The sequence below is a fragment of the Sturnira hondurensis genome, unplaced genomic scaffold (assembly GCF_014824575.4).
Source record: "Sturnira hondurensis isolate 20B ecotype Veracruz unplaced genomic scaffold, ASM1482457v3 Scaffold0015596, whole genome shotgun sequence".
Taxonomy (NCBI): Eukaryota; Metazoa; Chordata; class Mammalia; order Chiroptera; family Phyllostomidae; genus Sturnira; species Sturnira hondurensis.
In genome coordinates this window covers 4,501,251-4,520,846 of record NW_028088227.1, presented here as the reverse complement: position 1 = coordinate 4,520,846, position 19,596 = coordinate 4,501,251, and the positions used below count along the sequence as shown (strand labels likewise).

At 44.2% G+C, this 19,596-nt stretch overlaps 1 pseudogene; it reads left to right on the top strand.

Moving 5' to 3' along the window:
* The first annotated feature begins 258 nt into the window (after positions 1–258).
* The window catches only part of LOC119000345 (ribosomal biogenesis protein LAS1L-like), a 176,707-nt pseudogene continuing 157,369 nt past the window's right edge, over positions 259–19,596 (top strand).

Sequence of the window (19,596 nt, the reverse complement as noted above, 5' to 3'; positions counted from 1 at the left end):
ACAGATGCCTCTGTCTCCCATTGCCTTCCACTCACTTTCCTTCCCAATTTTGCATTAGCTTAGCCTCTTACCCACATGACTTTGCTCTTCTCTTTCAGCCACATTGCTATCCCACAGAGCTGGCCTTCAAAAGTAGCTTCTAACACTTGGCCACTTAGGACAGTACCTGCCTGGTTCTGGTATGTCCTTAGGTCCACCCGTAGGTGTCTGTGCTGCCACAATGTCACCCTCAGAGGACCAGACAGGTGCAGATGACAAATGGATGGGCGTAAACTCAGTGCCAGTGGGAGTGAAGAGAAAGCAGGATTAAGGGAGCACGCGGATTTAGGATTGGTCCGGAACTGGATGATGACGTGGATGCTGGAGCTGAGGGCAGCTGAGGAGGCTCAGGGTCACTCGCAGTTGTGCAGATTTGTTCCAGAGTCTGCCACGGGCCTGGGCCCTGGTGAAGAGAGGGCAGAAAATGGGGAACAGCCTGTTTGTTTTTATTCGAACTTGACTTTCTTTGAAGAAGAAATGATGATAAGCTGAGCTATAGTACAGAGTGTGCTATGGTCTGAATGTCCATGTTCCTCACCCTCAAATTCACATGTTGAAATTCAGATGCCCAACTCGATGGTACCTGTAGGTGGGGACTTTAGAAGGCGCCCATTGCATGAGGGCGAAACGCGTGGGTGGTATCAGTGTCTCAAGAGAGACCCCTAACCCTTTCCACCCTGTGAGGACAGAGCGAGAAAACACCACCTATGGACCAGGAAGAGGTCTCCTTCACCAGAAAGTAACGTGTTGGCACCTTGACCTTGAAATTCTGGTTCCCATAACTGTGAGGAAATAATCTTTGTTATTACGAACAAACTACTCAGTCTGTGGTATTTGGTTACAAAAGCACGAACAGACTCAGGAGGTAACCATATGCAGAGTGGGTCGGCACCAATTTTATTTGCTTTTGAGAAAAGAATAGCACAAGAAGAACAGGACTTGAGTTGGTTTCACAGGTCTGGCCTTGGAATCAGGTGCTAGAAGTCTCTGTAACCTCGCACAGGACACCCTCTCTCTAGGTTCATTTTCTTATGGTTACAACAGAGATTAAACTGGATGGTATTGAAACTACTGCTTTCTCTGTAGAAAGGCTTTGTGGATTTCGTTGCACTTAATTTTTCTAACAAGCTCCCTGAAGGTGCTCTCGTCCCATTTTACAGACATAAACATTGACCATAGGAAGTTTCAGTGACCACCGCGGGTGGCTGGCTCAAGACCTGCATCTAGGTCTGTCTGGTCCAAAGCACATGCTTTCTTCTACAATGGATGCCAGTGGATTTCTGTCAACACCAAATAAAATGAGTGAGTGGTCTCTGCCCTCAAGGTGCTCACCGACTACCAGAGAGACAAATAACTACAGAAGAACGCATGTCTTGTAAACAGGTACGCAGGCAGTTATGAACTCACAGAGGAGAGGCGTATGTGTGTGTGGTGGAGCGGAGGTTGCACGAGAGTAAGTGATGATCAGGGGAAGTCGGAGGGAACAGATAACACTTGAACCTGGCTTTGAAGAGGACATATCCAGCCAGCATACCCTGTGTGAGAAGAGATGCTCAAGTATAGACATGCACGTGTCATTTTGGCAGAGAAGCGGAGAGCGGCTGTACCACAGGCAGCCTCGGGAGAGGGGCGGGGACGTGGTCCCGTGGGTTGGTGTGCACGGCTCAGCTTTCAGCGGTGGCATCTCTGGTCCTGACTCCCCACCCTGTTCTTCAGCTGCACAGAGCACAGAGGCTGGCCCCTCCTGCCCTGACCACCTGCAGCCCAGCTACCCTGCACAGGTGAGAAAGGCAGGTGGGCCAGGAGGCAGGAGTCTACCTGGCAGCGATTTTAGCTTAGCGTTTTTTCTGGTGTCGACTTCCTACTTTATATCCCACCCACACCCCGTGAGATGAGCGACCTCTGCCGGTTCTGGTGATGGCCTGTGCCCAAGAGGGATGGGAGCTGTGAGGGCTGGTGCTCCGCCAGAAAAATCCTGAGAAATAACAAATGGGAAATAACCAGTATGTCTACTCATCGCGGGGTCACAGGTTGGCTTTCTGACCGCAGGGGAAGCCCTTGGCCTCCACTGTTTCCCGCGGACTCAACACCTGCAGGGCCTCCTTCAGATGGACATTGTGAAGAAAAATTGGGTGATACATAGATTTGAGAACAATATTGGATTTAGAGGTGGTGTTATTTTTTCACAATTTCTCTAGGGGATAAATTATGCAGTTTAAATGATTTTTTATGAAAGGAATGCAGAAGATCTCTGAAAACATTGCTCATTTTTTGACAGAAATCTGCATTTCTCATAAGTAAGCACAAGAGGGCACAATAAACCCAGCTAAGGATCTGTGAGGCCCTAGGAATTTCCCTTCTGGTTTTAACGCCTGCTTACATTTCCTGCCACTTTGCTTCACCGGTTTCTCCGCACTGGGCAGCTTCTCCGGAGTGTGTTAGCTTGACTCTTGGCCCAGTTCTGACCTTGTGCAATGATTCTGATAAGTGGGCTTTTGCCTGGTTTAACGACCTCTTCTTTCTCTCTTGTTCCGGAATCAAAATCTCTATCTTTATTCTTTTACCTGAATCTCAATCCGGATAACTGACACATTTGAAGATTTGGCTGACAGATTTCTGGCGCTCTTTGGGGGCAGACACAGGGTGGGAGATAGAAGCACCACACTACCGAGTCGTGGCTGGCTTGGTAACCGGAGCTAATGCTGTGGAGTATTGGGCAGGACTTCTCTTCCCATGTGGAGGGAGGGGCCAAGGCACAGCAGCCAGTGGTGCCAGACACCCTGAATGGTCAGAGCAAGGCGGAGCAGCATGCACAGTGAAGCTGGCTCTGGGGTGAACAGAGTGTGCTGGCACTAATTCTATTTGCTGATGGGATCAGGAAGTATGTGTGATGACACCAGTGATTGACAGCTCTCCTGCCTCCACTGGGGTAGGAGAGTCCACCAGGAGAAGGGCAACATCCCACTCTTGGCAGGAGTCTGAGACCAGACAGGTTGCCGGAGGCGGAAGTGGAGAGGCAGGGGGAAGCTCTCAGAACTGGAGACCCACAAGTCTGTTGGGCTCAGTTCACTTGAAACCCGAGCTGTAAATGCTAACCTGAGCTAAGAGATGTCTCATGCAGGGCCTAGCAAACTCTGGCCTGGAGACACAGCCTCCCTCATTGTGTTACATATCGTCTGTGGCTGCTCTTTGTGCTACCAAGTCAGAAACTAGCAGTTGCAGCGGGAATGTATGGCCTGCAAAGTCTAAAATATTAATATCTGGCTCTTGACAGAAAAACGGGCCAATCCTAGTCAAACCCCTCCATTTTTGGATCAGGAACTGCTTCTCTGAGAGGTCGGGGTGCAAATCAGAAGGAAGCAGAGACGAGACTAAATTAGTAGTCCCCCAGGTAGTTCCATGTTCTTGTCCTCCCTGCCTCACTCTTGCCTGCTGAGTATATTTTATCTCTCATACGTATTTGAAGGCTAAGTGTCATGATGGTCCAAGAGGAAGTCGTCTCTCACTCAGAAGACTTTTGGGACTTTGGTGAGAGAGTGAGGTGTGTGTGCATGTGTGTGGGTCCATATGTGTGCATGCGCATGCCTGTATGTAATTTCCTTCCCTCTGCAGACCCCTTCCTGCAGCCTAGCCTGTGTTGCTGCTCCTAGTGCAAAGGTGGCCCTGTCTGACGAGTATTATCCTCAGGCACCTCGAGGCTGGAAAATAAGGGGTAATTTCCTCTTGAACTAGCGTATGTGGAACTACCTTCTAGGGAGGAGTTGGAGGTGAAGGTGCAGGGGGAAGAGAAGGGACTTTGCACACTGTTTCCCAGGAAGTCCCATCACTTGGATCTACCAGGACACCAGTCTCTGCTCCCACCCCTTGCCTGCTGTCTCCTTCATCATCTGAGAAAAGACCTGCAACTCAGATATCTGTTCACTCCACTTGAGACAAGATTCCGGCAATACCTGGAACACACAGCTGAAGATAATAACATAATTACTGTCCATAAGAAGGGCTAGGAGGCCAGGGGTGAAGGAGATGGCTTTATTGACTTTATAGACTTGTCTCCTTGGGTCTTTTGTACATGCACTGATAAATCTTTGTCCTACATTTACTAGTGGCTTCATTGATTTACCAGACACAGTTCAGTGAGAATCAGAGTTCACGTCTGGCGCCATGTGAGGTGGCTGTCGGGTGAAGGACTCCTGTGATTCCTCTCCAAGGCCGTGGTGGTGGTCCAGAGTGACTTCCTGACACGGTCCTCAGAGTTTGGATAAGCATTCAAGGAGATTCTGAGGTGGGGCTCTTACTCCACCTCAGATGTGCAAGTGAATTCACACGCCTGCTTTGCAGAGTCTCTTCCAAATTCCAAGCGTTGTGATTCTTCTGTTTCATAGAAAGATAATGTAGCTCAGCCCTCGGTGCCCAAATCAATATAGCACGTAGATGTAAGACCTCCAACGTTTGCAAAGCCCTGAACTTTGAACCTCAGCAGTCCCTGGAGGAAGGAGACAGCACCCCCTTCGATTAGCTCAGAACCAATATTCACTTAGCGCCGTTGTGTGGCCGGCAAAGGCAATTCAGCTGGTCAGTGGGCTCAGATCCAACACAGTCAAACCTACTTGTTTCTCTTACCTCTTTATTGAAGGGGCTTTTTGGAGTCTCTATTAAAGTATTTAGAGGAGAGTTGAATTTGTCTCTATTCCAACTTCCTACGATTTGTAGCTGAAGACTAAGGGATGGAGAGAAGAGAGAAATTAATTTCATAAAACATTTTCAACTATGAATAACTATCAATACATTCTTTATATTAAAAACCTACATTAAAAATTAATATCGAGGGGGGAAATGCACACTCTTGTCCACTGGCGTGCGAGAGGCACAGAACTGCTGGAAGCTGTGGGAAGTCCTGTGGTCGGGATTGTTTGACCTTGTCCTTTGACCTTCCCCGTGACCGGGTTCAGCTTTGTCCTTCTATTACTGTTATCATTGTCATTATTATTGAGCATCTTTGAGGCTCCACTGTTTGAACTCCACCAATATCCAGCTTTCACATCTCATAGAATAGAAAAGAACATGGGATCAGAAGCCAAACGAACCTGGTTTCAAACTAGGAGTGGAGTGGGGAGAGAATGGGAATGGAACTTTAAAAGACAGCATATGGTGTGATGTCCAGGAGGATGTGATGCTGTGCTGGGCTGGGCAGAGGAGATGCTGAGCAGGAAATGGAGTGGGTACCACAGTGCCCAAGCGGGAGGAGAGGATGCTTCCTGCGAAGAGGAAGGTGCCTCTGGGACAGGCTGTGGCTGATCTCTGCAGTGATCTAGGGAACCCTCATCTGGAGGCCCTGATCTGCGCAGTCTTTAAAAAATTTAAAATATATATTTTAAACATTTTAATTTATTGATTTGAAAGAAAGAGAGGAAGAGGGGCAGGGAGGAAGAGGCAGAGGGAGAAGGTGAGGGAGGGAGAAGTGGGCAGGGAGAGGCAGAGAGAGAGATACTGACTTTGTTTTTCCACCCATCCATGTATTTGTTGGTTGCTTCTTGTATGTGTCTGACCTGGGACTGAACCTGCAACTTTGGTGTATCCAGTTGACACTCTAATGGAGCCCTGGTCTGCGCAGTCTTTTGAGGGCTAAAGCTGGGTGGATTAGAGTTGAAGGAGAGCAGAAAAAGAGCAGGCGTCTTCTGAGGATCCTCACAGGGGGCCAGGAGGCGGGGCTGCCTTGGGGAAGGTTAGGCTGCAGTGTGGGTTACGTGGAAGTCTGTGGGGTTGGGTGGGACACAGAGCACCTGTGCAGCCACTGGCCTTCCTTCAGTGGCTTTGCTTCAGTGGCTGCACCCCCGAGCAGCCCTCGGGGATTGTTGGGGGTGCTTTAGAGGTAGCTTTGCTGAAGGGAAGGCTTGGGCCTGTGAAAAGCACATGAGGAGAGTCTCCCTTAAGGTCAGCCCAGTAGGACCTCCTCTTAGACTGAATCACCATCTTGGTTTCTCTTCTGTAAAAGGGGGAATATTACTGGTAATGGCCTCATAGGTTCTGCTAACGAGTGTATTTAAAACAGGTAAAATCATGACTACAGACATGAAACGAAATGTGTCAAGTATTGTATTCAACTCATAAGTGAGGGGACCAAGCAGATATTATAAGAGGTTCAAAGAAATAAAAAGGGCTGTGTATAAAATGAATTTTCAAATGGTTACAAAACCAGTGTATTTACAAATGATTTAGGGGAGACGTTTGTTCCAAAAGATTTTTTTTTTTTTGGTGACATGTCTATAGACAAGAATTGTCTACAGTACATTACTATCAGCCACGGCTGTAAACTAGCTCCACAGACAATGAAGGGGCGGGCCCCTCTTAGAATCAGATTGAGAATGAAAACCAGAGGGTATGTTCCAGTTTTCCTCGAAGCCCCCAAATCTTCCCTGGAACGTGCTCTGAGGATTAAGAGTTCTTGCAGGTGGCACATAGGATTTTGTAAGCAAAGGGAGACTTTGACCAAGAGTTCCTGTCCGTGGAGAGAAAACTGGAAGTGGGTGCGGGGCGCCGCCTGGTGCTGGAGGGAGACATCACATTCACCACGTGCGAGGCACTGCAGTAAACTCTGCAAATTACTCCCATTTAATCGTCCTACTCATTTTGCTAATCATTAATAAACCACTTTAAAGGTGAGAAAACATTTCCTGGTGTGGGTGCGTGGGTGGGGTTGCAGCCTTTGACATCCTAGGGCTGGGCCCGCAAACAGGAGAGGGCACACCAGGGGCGCTGCGTGGGGCGCCAAGGTTCCCTGGGTGCCCAGGAGAGCCCCTGAGAAGCGCTGAGAAGGAGGAGTCTTGGGGGGGCACCAGGAGCCTTAGCTGGCCCGCAAGGCTGCTTACGGCAGCCTACTCGCTGTAACATTGACCAGGGGTGCGAACCACAACACTCTCCCTCTAGGGGAAAAGTCTGGGGACCCTCGGACAACGACGACAGGGCCTAAATCTCCAGAAAGAGCAGGTTAGAGCGTCCTTGACGGATTGTGAGATAAGGACCTAGGGGCCCAAGAAGCAGGAGGAGGCAGGGTTCCTGGAGCACCGCAGGCAGGGGGAGCAGGAGGCAGTATCAAAGGGCGCCCGGGATCGGACCGGCGTGGAATCGAAGCAGCGATCGGAGTGACAGGAGAGCCGGAGCTCGGTATCCCCGACTTTCCCACTGGGCTCCCGCTGGCGAGGGAGGTTTGCCTAGGAAAGGACGCCCGGGGCCCAGCGGGGAGCTGGACCGGCGCCAGGGTGCGGTCCGCGCCGTCCTCTAGGAAGGCCTGGAGGACTTAGAAATCTCAAGCGGAGTGGGTGGGGTGCCTGGCAGACCCTGGAGGGCCGACTAAAGTCCGCGGAATGGGGGTTTTCGAGGCGCAGAGAAGAGCGTGAAGGGGCTGAGAACCACGGTGCCCAGGATCCCGGGCGCAGGTTTAGATTCGCCCGGCGGGGCCCCACACGAGGCCAGGGGCAGGTTTTTGACAGCCGTCAAGGGCATTTTCTTGGTGATTTGGGCACGTAGTGGCAGAGACAGGGACTATAGGATCGGAAAGAGTCGGGAGACGAGTGCGCAGGGTCTTGGGTCCAGCAAGGTGGGAGGTCTTCGAAGCCGGAAACAGAGGTTTCCTGTTGCAGGGCTGGGGAGAAAAATACGGGGTGAGGGTTAGAGAAGCGGCAGTGTAGGCCCTTGGGGCGGGGAGAGATGAAAGCTTAGGGAATTGAGAATTGGTATGGTGTCTATAGCTTTCGAATCCAAGGTCGTTTTACCGCGCGCAGAGCCGCAGAGACTGGACCGCCGACTTATAGGGCCCCTCTGGTGGCCGTTTGGAAGAGCGCAGAAACATTTCCAACATTCACAAGTAAAATGCAAAAAGCTTTTGTACAAGGAGGAACAGAAAGAAGGAAAGAGAGATACGGGGTGAGGGGGATGGAGACTAAGTTGGGAGATAAAAAAGAAACTCTGGGAAGTAAAGGGGAGAGGAAACTTGCAGGGGTAGCCATTCTGAAGCGGATCTCAGGGGCACCAGACTCCGTTTCTCCAACATTGACCTGTCAAGGCCGAAGGTTGACTTTCAGCAAGCTCCACACAGCGCCACCTACCTCCTTCCCCTAGGACTGCAGGGACGTGCTCTGATGTGTTGTCCACAGTTCTAACTACTGCACACTACACAGAACGGACTATTGGATGAAAATGGATTAGAATTTTAAGAAAAAAAGGAGGCTTTATTAATTCTGATGAATATCCAAATGCTTATGAAGCAAAAATCACCTCATACCCCAAACCCCGGTGAACACTCCACATTGTCACATGTGTAAAACAAATCAGTGGGGACTTGACTCTGACCCAAGTGTCATTTTAATTAGTTTCTGAGTGTTTGCCAATGGGCTTTCTTTCAAACAGCTTTTGATTAAAAAAAAAAAAAAACGTGTAGTATATCGAGACAGTTTTCAGTCCTGGGCTCGGGGTAGAGGCGCCTTACATCCTCTGTACACAATTTGAGAAAGACGTTTCTCCCTGGGCCATGGTTTGCAGAGAAAATGCGGTGGGAGGGGAGAAGACAGCCCTGAGAGGAGAGCTAGCCCTGAATGGGGACTCGGCCCTGGGAGGCGGAGCGAGGACAGCCAAATTGCTCCCTTCTGGTGTTGATTCAGTAGTTTCCTTTTCACTGCTCACTTTGTGTGTCAGTGGTGAGGCACTCTGGACAGTTCCCTGTAGCTACCCAAGGCCCATGTGAAAATAACTTTAGGCCACAGCATCACCGCCTACTCCTACTACTTCCCCTTGGCCTTTCAGGGACGTGCTGCAGGCTTTAACAGTCAATATCACAAAAGAGAAAGCGGAGGATCGCAGATTAAATAAATGTCTTAGGTAAGAAGAAAAAATTGCCCATGATGCTCTGTGGACCAGGCCCCCAATTTGCCTGCATTTTATTTCATTGCTCTTTTTACTGCCCCCCCCCCCCAGCAGAATCTGGAAGCATAGAGAGTCACTTTAAAGTAGTGAGGCAGTGTTATGTTGGGCCACCTAATGTCTCTCCATCTCTCCATCTCTCTCGTGTGTGTTTCTGTAAATTGGAATAAGCAAGCATTTTTCCTGGGTGCTGTTAAGTCACTTTAACATCCTGGCCATTGTCGTTTTAATTTGTTAACTGGGATCACATTATTTATTTATCCTTCAGCTTTAAAACATTGAGACTCTGTGTTTGTCATGAATTAGGGGCTGGGGTCAGAAAACTAGCCAGGGAGATGTATGTACACACTAATTGCAGTAAGGTGTGATAACATAAATCAATGCAGGGTGTACACATAAAGTCAGGTGTCCAGGATGGGGAAGCTTCATTTGTCTTGAAGTTGTGACTTGATCCCAGAGTTGTACTGACACTTTAATTGGATTTTGACGGGTGAATACAACAAATAGAGTGAAGGTAAAGGGTGATGCTGGGTATTTCCCAGGCAAGGGAACAGCACGGAAGAGTAAAACTGTAGTTGGTACAAATAATGGGGTATGTTTCATAGAGCTGGAACTCTGAGAGTGAAGAGAGGGCAGGAACCAAAGGTAGGAAGAGGGCGTTGAAAAGATGTATGTGGCTTTGTATGTCAGGCCAAAGAGCTGGATTTTAGCTTTTTAAAAAGAGGACATAATTAGTTATGCTTTATTATTTATTTCCTTTCTGAAATCTTAGAGCACTATGAAGAATAGATTTAGGGATGAGGTGGAGCAGGAACTGGCAGGACTGAGCCCACTTGGGTTGCCGTTTCGGTGTTAGGATAGAGTGACTGAAAGCTGTAATTAGCGTGGTGGGAGCCAGTGGCAGTGTGACTCAGTGACTAAGAGAATGGCCTCAGGGTCAGGTAAGTCCCAGGTTGAAATTCTAGTTCTGTATGACTTGGGGAAACTTGTGTCGAGTTTTCTGTCTTCAAATTATTATTGGAGGATTGAAGTAAATTAAGTTCACTAAGCGGTCAGCACAGTTCTTGGCACACTGTAAGGACCTCCACTGCCAGGGTGTGTAGTTGTGAAAGGGGTTTCAGGGTAGGAGTGTGTATTCCTGGCACCATTGCTTATTTCTTATTTCACTTATTGGTTTCTTGTATAGGGAGGTTGATTCAAGGGACACGTTAGATGAAGCCTGTCTAGAAAAAGGGAGTAGAGGGGATGAGAAAGAGAGAGAGAGGCAAGATAGAGAGAGACAGAGAAGGAGAACTCTCAGGTTACTATCTTAAGATGGACAGTAACTGAAATAATTGATGGTGGTCTCATACCAGATGGAGAATTCAAGGGCAAGAGCCACCCTTGAGGGGTGGGAGAAAGAGAGTTTGATTTTAGCTTTGAGATTCAGTTGCCTGCAAAATATCCAGGTGGATTTGTTTCAAAGGTAGGAGCTGAGGCTTATTTTTGCATAATTTTGGACTTAGCAGCCTCAAAATGATAATTCAGATGATGGGTCAGTATTACAGAAAAGAAGAGGCTGAGGAGACAGGTTGTTGAGGCCACCAATATAGTTGAGGAGTGAGTAGCATAAAAAGGAAAGAGCATCTGTTAGTAAAGAGGTCTTCAGTGAATAGAGAGGAGTAACCAGAGAGGATCATGGGAATAAAAGGAGCTACTTACAGGAGGGAGCACTCGACTATGCCTGACTCTGCTGACCACACGGAAAAGTTAGAACAAAACAATGAACACCAGGTTCAGAGGGTAGACCACTTTCAGTAAACTTAGTAGTCAATTTAAAGGTAAATAAATATAAGCATTGAGAATTGTCATTGTTCACACACACGCATCCCAGTCCACTCTCCTTGGCTGCCTGGTTATATCCATGTCGTGCAAAACCATTTTGAGGACAGACCATGTATGTGTGCATGTGCGTGTGTGCATGTGCATGTGCATGACTTCTTTGCTCATTTATTCATTTGTCCACCCATGAACACTTGGATTTTTCCATGCCATGGCTATTGTGAATAATGTTGCAGTGGACACGGAGGTGCAGTCATCTCTTACAGGTGCACAGTTCACTTCCTCCCCTAGAAACAGGGTTGCTGAATCATATGGTAGTTCTGTTTTTTAATTTTTCGATGAAATCTCATACTGTTTTCCATAATTGCTGTACCAATTTACATTCCCATCATCAGTGCGTGAAGGTACCCCTTTCTCCATAGCCTTGCCAACTCTTGTCTTTTTGTTAATAACTGTTCTAACCGTGTTAGGCGGTATGCCAATTTGTTTTTTCTTTGCGTCCCCTGATGATTACCGGTGTTGAGTATCTTTTTATATACCTGTTAGTCAGTTGTGTGTCTTTTGAAAAATATTCAGGTTCTTAGCTCAAATTTTCATCAAGTGATTTATTTTTTGCTATTGATTTGTTTGAGTGCCTTACATATATTAGTATTTTAGATATTAACCCCATATTGGATACATGGTTTGCAAAAATTTTCTACCGTTTCACAGGCTGCCTTTTCTCTCCATTGACTGTTGCTTTTGCTGTGCAGAAGCTTTACGTTTGATGCAATCTTACTTGTCTATCTCCGTTTTTAGTTCCTTTGCTTCCAGCTCCTGCGTTTTTAGTATTATTTTCAAGAAATCATTGCCCACAGCAGTGCAAATAGTTCTATACTTTCTGCTTTTATGCTTAGGTGTTTAATCCATTTTGAGTTGATTTTTATATTTGGAATGCGATAAAGGTCCAATTTCATTTTTCTGCATGTAGTTATCCAGTTTTCCGAACACTTTATTGAAGAAACTATCCTTTCTCTTTTATTCGCTCTCTGAGCCCTGGCTGGAGATCAGTTAACCACAGATGTGGCTTTCTTTCTGAGCTCTCTATTCTGTTTCATCGGTGTGTTTTGAAATTAGCAAATGTGATGCCGCTAGCTTTGTTTTTCTTCTTCAAGACTGCTTTGTCTATTTGGAGGTCTTTTTATTTCAGTGTGAAGTTTAGGTTATTTTTTATTTCTGTAAAGAGTGCTATTGGAATTTGATAGAGATTGTATTGAATCTATTTATCACTTTTAGCAATATTGATATTTTAACAATATTGTCTTCCAATTCATGGACACAGGGTGTCTTTCCATTTATCTGTATTTTTTTATTCCTTCATAAGTGTTTTATAATTTTCAGTGTACAGATCTGTCATCCTTTTGGTTAAGTTTATTCCTAACTATCAATAATTTTTATTTTTCTGTTGCTATTGAGAAATTGTTTTCCTAATTTCCTTTTCAGTTAGTGTGTTGTTTGTGTGGAAAAGTGCAATTTTTGTGTGCGTGTGTGTGTTGATTTTGGATCTTGAAACTTCACTGAATTAGTTTACTAATGCTAACAAATCTTTTTGTTGTTGAATCTTTAAGTTTTCTACTTATAATCTTTTCTGCTAGCAGAGATAATTTAACCTCTTTTTGATTTAAATTCTTTTTATTTCTTTTACTTGTATGTTTGTTCTGGCTAGAACTTCTAATACTGTGTGGTATAGAAGTGGTAACAATTGACACCCTTGCCTTTTGCTGCATCTTAAAGGGAATTGTTGGGAACTGCTCTGCCTGGTTTCAGGAGTTGTAACTGCCCCCCATGGATAAGGCTGAGTGAACGACCTTTGGACTGTGAGCCACTAAGGAGACAAAGCTTGTCTCTGGCAGCAGCGCTGCTTCTGCTTCATCCATCTCTGCCCCCAATGCTTGGTCGGTTAGTCAGAGATGGGTATAACCCCTCAGAGGGTGGGCAACCTAAGCCAGACATGATCACTTGGGAGGCCATCAAGGAAGGACTCGGGGGGCTGCAGCAAAGAGGGAGTGATGGACCCTTGGCCCTTCCCGGCTATTCTGTTATAGCCTGAGTCCCCATTTCCATCTGGGAGAAGCACTTTCTGGCTCTAATCCACTTAAGCCTAAAATCCTATGATGGGGAAGGTGGTGCAGCCCCTTGCTGGCTAAAGCGGGTTCCAGGGTGACTGGGCAAACGAAAGAATTCCTAAAGTCCTGTGCAACCTGCTTTGCTAAAAGTGCTTTCATTCACACGATAAAGGTCTGAGCAGGAAATGAGTATGTCTCTCAAAGTTTTTGCAACCCCCTTTCCTGACAGACACTGACTCAGATTAAGCCCTCAAATTTCTTTGAAATGTTATCTGTTGTTTGATCCTTGCTGCTGGACATTGATTGATGAGCTTTACCTGTATTCCTGTGTATTACTAACCTAATAAAAGCCGTTGAAGGAGAGGTTCTTGGTCTTTCTCCTCTGAGAGATTGACCACCTCTCCTCCCCAAGCAGATCACGTCTTGGTAGTTTCATTTTCATCCGTGGTGGACAGGGGGACTTGCAGGCAAATTTGCCACCTCCAGGGAATGTTTTCAGCTTTTCCTTATTGACTATTATGTTAGCTGTGGGCTTTTAATATATGTCCTTCACTGTATTGAGTACATTCCTTCCATAACTATTTTGTTGCGAGTTTTAATCATGAGTGGATGTTGAATTTTGTCAAATATTATTTCCATGTCTATTGAGATGATCATGTACTATTTTTCTTTGTCACATGGTCACACTGATACAAAAGCCACAGATGCCACAAGAGAACTACAGACCAATATCCTTAATGAACACAGACTCAAAAATATTGTGTAGAATACTAGTGTACTGAATCCCACAGCACATTAAAAGGATCACACACCATGGACAAGGAGAATTTATCCCTGGAATGCAAGGGTTGCGATATATACAATCAATGTGACCTTCCATAAAAGGCTAGGCCGTTTACATTGAAGGGCCAGTAGGAAAGAGTTGGAAAGGATTAGGAGAAAGGTACAAATGGCTATGGGAGACGGCCAATTCTAGAACTGAAGTTGAAGGCTGATCTGAGCTAGGTGTAGGTGGGTTGTAATCACTGGGGCAGTTTAGATAGATGTAGATGTAAATAGAAGAAAGATTGAGAACTCTTTTGATCAAGAGCACTTATTTTAGTGTCATTGTCAAAATTGCGGTCTTTGTGGTCACATTTTCTGATTTATATCTCTAGTCTTCACATAGTGGCTGTAGGATCTTGAGTAGTTTAGCTTAACCTTAGGGTGCCTCAGTTTTTTCATCTTTAAAAGAGAGATACTAACAGCTTCACACTAACAGATACTAAGAGAGATACTAGGGTTATTAGCAATGTTAAGTAAATATATATAAATTAAAATTGAGGCTAGTCATAGTAAACCTTGAATACATGTTAGCTGCCATTAGAAATATGATGTTAAAATCTAAGGTTGGATTAATTCTAAGGCTGAGAGTTATTGTAAGAAGCGAGTTGAGACTGGAAGGAAAAGTTAAAATGCAGGGAAGATGCTGCTGAGAACAGAAGAATAAGCCCTCCAGGGATGACTGAAGAATTTTTGGATGGACCTGGAGATTCATCTGATCCCGGTTTTGAACATCCCATGCTCCCTAGCCACCTCTAGGGATCAGGGTCTTGGGCTCTATTAGACTCTTAATGGTCCAACCCTAGCCCTTTGGAACATTGCTTAGCCAATCAGCTGCAAGTGTGTGACTATTGCTTATTCTGTGGCCTAGGAGCCAAGAATGATGTTGACAGCTTATTTACTTTTAAATATAATGTAGAAATATATTGGTATATTCCTTTGGCTAGACTCTTAGAATTTACATTAAGATTAGAATGTTAATTAGATTTCTTGGGCCATATATACATCTGGTTGGATGAAATTAAAAAGAAAAGGGCAGCCACTTTGTGGCTTTGAGAATTTCTAAAATATTTGTAAATTAAATATATGACAGCAATGCTTTACCATTATGAGCAATAGTTATGGAAATGAAACTCACACTCACCCTGGCTGGGTGCCTCGACTGGTTGGAGCATCATCCCCTACACCAAGAGTCACCCGGTTGGGGGGGTACAGGAGGCAGCCAATCAATGTTTCCCTCTCTCTCTCTCCCTTCCTCTCTCTCTCTAAAGTCAATAAAAATATATTCTTGGGCGAGGATAAAAAATTGCCCTCTGTGTTCCATGCCCATGTCACTAATAATGTGGAGTCATCAAGGAGAAGCAAGAAGAAAACTAGCAACATTAAAATGATTCAAAAGCAAGGGACAGTGACAACATTCTGAGCAGCTAGGCACATTGAGTATCTGGAAACATTCTACAGAAATATTTGTCGAATATTAACAGAAGGAACTAAATTTTGTTACCTACATACATATTTTGACATGTATTATGCACACTTTTTTGCCCAAATTTTTGAGGGAAAAATAAGGACGTGCCTTATTTGTGGTCAGTACCTGAAATACCTTGTAGCTGTCCTTGCATTTTGTAATTATTTGTATCATAAAATGTCTTGTACCATAATACATTCAAATAAATGCTAAAACTCCTTTATAAGAAAAAACAAGTATATATAGATAAATAAAAATTGAATTAAAAATTAAAATTAAAGATTTTTTTCCTGAAAATTTGGGCCAAAAACGTGGGTGCACATTATACACAGGAGCACATTAGGGCGGACTCAGCGCTACATCCTCTCTGTATTTAATAGATCTTTTGGATAGTACTTGAGGAATTCCCATATGCCCCCTGTTGACAATAGAAAAAAATAAAGAGTAATAACCAAGTTAATGTTGAAAACTAAAATCTGAAAAGAGGTGTCTACTGTTATGTAGCTTATTAGATTCTTTAAAGCTGTGTTGTCAAAATATTATGGGTAGAGAAATCAGTTTGGTGGTTTGCAAACAGATTTTAAAAGCGTTCAATATGACAGCAAATTGAAGTAGTAAAAGAACAGTAAAAGTATCATAGAACAGCGAATGTTCTATGATACTTTTGTTTCCTTGCATGTATGTTTATATGGGGTTGTGATGTAAAATTAATGTATCGTGGCTTTCAGATGTTTGAGAAATAACAATGTAGAATGAATTAGGGACAGGACACTTCGAGTAGGAAATTATAAAGCACAGTTGACCTCTCAACAACGGAGATTTGAACTGCATGGGTCCACTTCTAATGTGGATTTTTTCACACAAATGCTGTCAATGTATTTTCTCTTCCTTATCTTTTTATTAATAATATTTTATCTTGGTTTATTGTAGGAATATAGTATATAATATATGTAACATAGAAAATATGTGTTAATTGAGTATGTTATTGATAAGGCTTTTGGTCAACATTGGGGAGTCAGAAATTATATATGGATTTTCTTTTCTTTTTTAAAGGTTTTATTTATTTTTAGAGAGAAGGGAAGAGAGAGAGAGAGAGGGAGAGAAACATCAGTGTGTGGTTGTCTCTCACACACCCCTCTCTAGGGACCTGGCCTGAAACCCAGGCATGTGCCCTGACTGGGAATCAAACCAGCGGCCTTTTGGTCCACAGGTCAAAACTCAATCTACTGAGTGACACCAGCCAGGGCTATATGTGGTTTTTCAACTGCACAGGAAATTGGTGCTCTTAAACCTCATGTTGTTCAGGGGTCAACTGTACAAATAAATTGAATTATTAGAAAATCTTGTCAATGAGTAAGCCAATCTACTTCTGTAAAATAGATTATTATATGATGATTGAGAAGTTTCAAGAACAGACAGAGAGGAGCTGAGATAGACATTTCAGGACCTTCTTTTTCAGAAATTGGGGTGGATTTTAGTGTCATCACTAGACTGAATGAAATGATCAGGACTGCATGTCTTCTGACCTCAGAGGGCTGGAAGCCAAAACCAAGACTCAGAAATGGAAAATAAACCAGGGTTTAGGGCAGAGCATCAAAATTTGGTCCAAATGGTCAGAGAGACTATTGACAACAGAGGAACCTTAGAAACTGAGGCAAATTTGTACAAGGCAATTTCGTATCAATTTGCCTTTCCTTTTTATTGCACTCTTTTAAAGCAAAAGTTTATTTTGCCTTGTTAGATGGTATCTAATGTGAGTGTGCAGGCTGATCTTGTCCAAATGAAAGAAAAATGACATGTCATGTGTATCATATCACTTTTGCAATCTGCTGATTGTCTAATTTGGGGGAAAATAATAACAAACTATGAGGCTTGGGTGATTCTCACTTGTCAGGACCCTCACCTTCCCCCCTGTGTGCAGTAGTTTCACGGAAGTGAGAACACAGTTTGAGGTTTTTTTTTGACATGGCCTCTTTTAGGCCATGACTTCCTTTGGGAAGAGCCTGCAGCCGTTGGCCTTTGAGTCAGCCTCACTTTGAACATTGTCTACTTCCTCACTGTAGGAGAGCGCTCCATATTTATGTACTTGAACAATTGAATGCTTCTGAAGACACAAATGAAAAGCGACCAGAAAAATAGATACAATAACTTAACATAATCATAAGGAGCACCAAAAACGTAAAACCTAACAAACACATGTATTAATTAATAACAAAGAAAACAATGAGTTCTATGTCCGATGACTTGGCTGTATTTTTCATGCCTTTGAATGCCTGCTCTTCTCTTCCTCAACATGGATGGTGACTTGATCACGTAGGAAACTGGGGTATAATAAAGTGCCTACTTGACTCCTCATGCTTGGCCTATTCCTCAGAGAGGTGGTATTATCCATTGGTTTAGAACACAGTCTCTACTTCCAGGGATGACCCACAATCAAATCCCGTGGCAAGATTTCTGCAAGGTCCACGGCCTCTCAAGTCAAAGTGGCTTGTGAACAGAGGGAATGTAGTAGCTAACACGACTGAAAGTAGTTATGTTCCAGGGTTTCAGGAGAGTCATCCAAGGTTCCAGCTCCTCTCTTCCGGGACACTCTCAGCTCTTTCATTTCCTGTGATTATTAGCTTGTTTCTCAGATTCATCTCCATCGACTCCAAATCTGACATGTGCATACTGAATTGACCAGATGAACAGAGTGTACCCAGCACATTCATTTTGGTTCGATTTGTGTAGACTCCTTGGATGAAGCGATGACCTGCGAAGCCCTCACAGGACCCAGAAGAAGTGGCTGGGAGGTTGGCTGAGCCAAGGGGAGCCCTCAGTCCTGGCAGTGGAAAACAGAAGCAGAATCCTTGAAACAACGTGCATGGATCAGGCAGAGAAGTCAGGCTGTGGCCTGCCTGCTTGTGTTTTTTTCTTGTCATTTACACACTGGAGAAATAATGCCATTTGTCTTATAAATTTCTTTCTTTAAAAAATATTATTTTATATTAGTTTCAGTTGTACTTCATAGTCATCACACAATTGTATAATTTGTAAAGTGATCTCTTGCTAAATCAAACACCCACCTGGCCCCATACATAGTTATTACAATGTTATTGGTGACATTTTCTGTAAATTTCTAACGTTTTTGACTTGGCTGATTGCATCCCCAAAGTGTCATTTAACACAGTTTCCCATTCCCTGTGACTTTGTCACGCTGAGCTGGGGGATAAAGGGGAGGGAGGGAGCATATCGTGGCTCAAGAACCATAGTCTCAAAGTTTTCATCCAGATTTACTAGATGTTATTAAATAAATATTTTTATTTTCTGTAGGTTCTTAGGACACTTTTTAGAGACTTTAACTGTTTTTTTTTTTACATTTTAAAAATATTTTGTTAATTTATTTTTAGAGAGAGGGGAAAGGAAAGAGAAAGAAGGAGAGAAACATCAGTGTGGGGTTGCCTCTCACACGTTCCCTACTGGAACCTGGCCCACAACCCAGGCATGTGCTCTGACTGGGAATTGAACCAGTGACTCTTTGGTTCACAGACTGGCACTCAAGTCACTGAGCTGCACCAGCCAGGACTACTTTAAATGTTTTTATTTAATGTTTCCCTAGTTATAATTTCCCCCTAGAGACAAGAATTTCTCATGCCACCTTTTTGGAAGTGAAACCCTATATTATGATAAACAGATTTGGACTTGTTTTCTATCATCATTTTTTTAATGATGTGTCACTAATCCCATTTTTATGTGTTTTGCTTTATTCTGAGTTTTCTAAAAATTATTTTCTCTCTTTGTTTGGAATTTATATAGTGTATTTCTTTTAAAAAAGATTTTATTTATTTTTAGAGATGGGGAGGGAGGGAGAAAGAGAGAGGGAGAGAAACATCAATGTGTGGTTGCCTCTCACGTGGCCCACACTGGGGACCTGGCCCGCCACCCAGGCATGTGCTCTGACTGAGAATTGAACCAGTGACCCTTTGGCTTGTGGGCTGGCACTCAATCCACTGAGCCACAGCAGCCAGAGCTAGTGTATTTCTATTTTAGTAGTTATCCTTGAAATTTTACCATATATGTTTAGTTTTAAAATGTGTAAAGTTAAATTAATGGTTCTCAACTGGGGGTGATTTTGTCCTCCCTTGACCTTGAGATATTTGTGGATGTCTAGAAACATTTTCTGTGTGAAAATGGGGGAGGGAGGATGGTGCCACCTGCATTTAGTGGCTAGAAGACAAATCTGCTGTTTAATATCTTGCAAAGCAAAGGACAGCCCCTCACAACAATTATCCACTTTCACCCCCATCTTTCTTATCACTCTGGACCTTGCTCACTATTGCTATGTTTTGAGATTTTTGCCTACCTTTTGTGAACGTAGCTTTGCCACCAATATTGTATCCTTTCTAGCGATGAGTTGTGCTCCAGTGCGGGGTGACTTGGAAACACCGG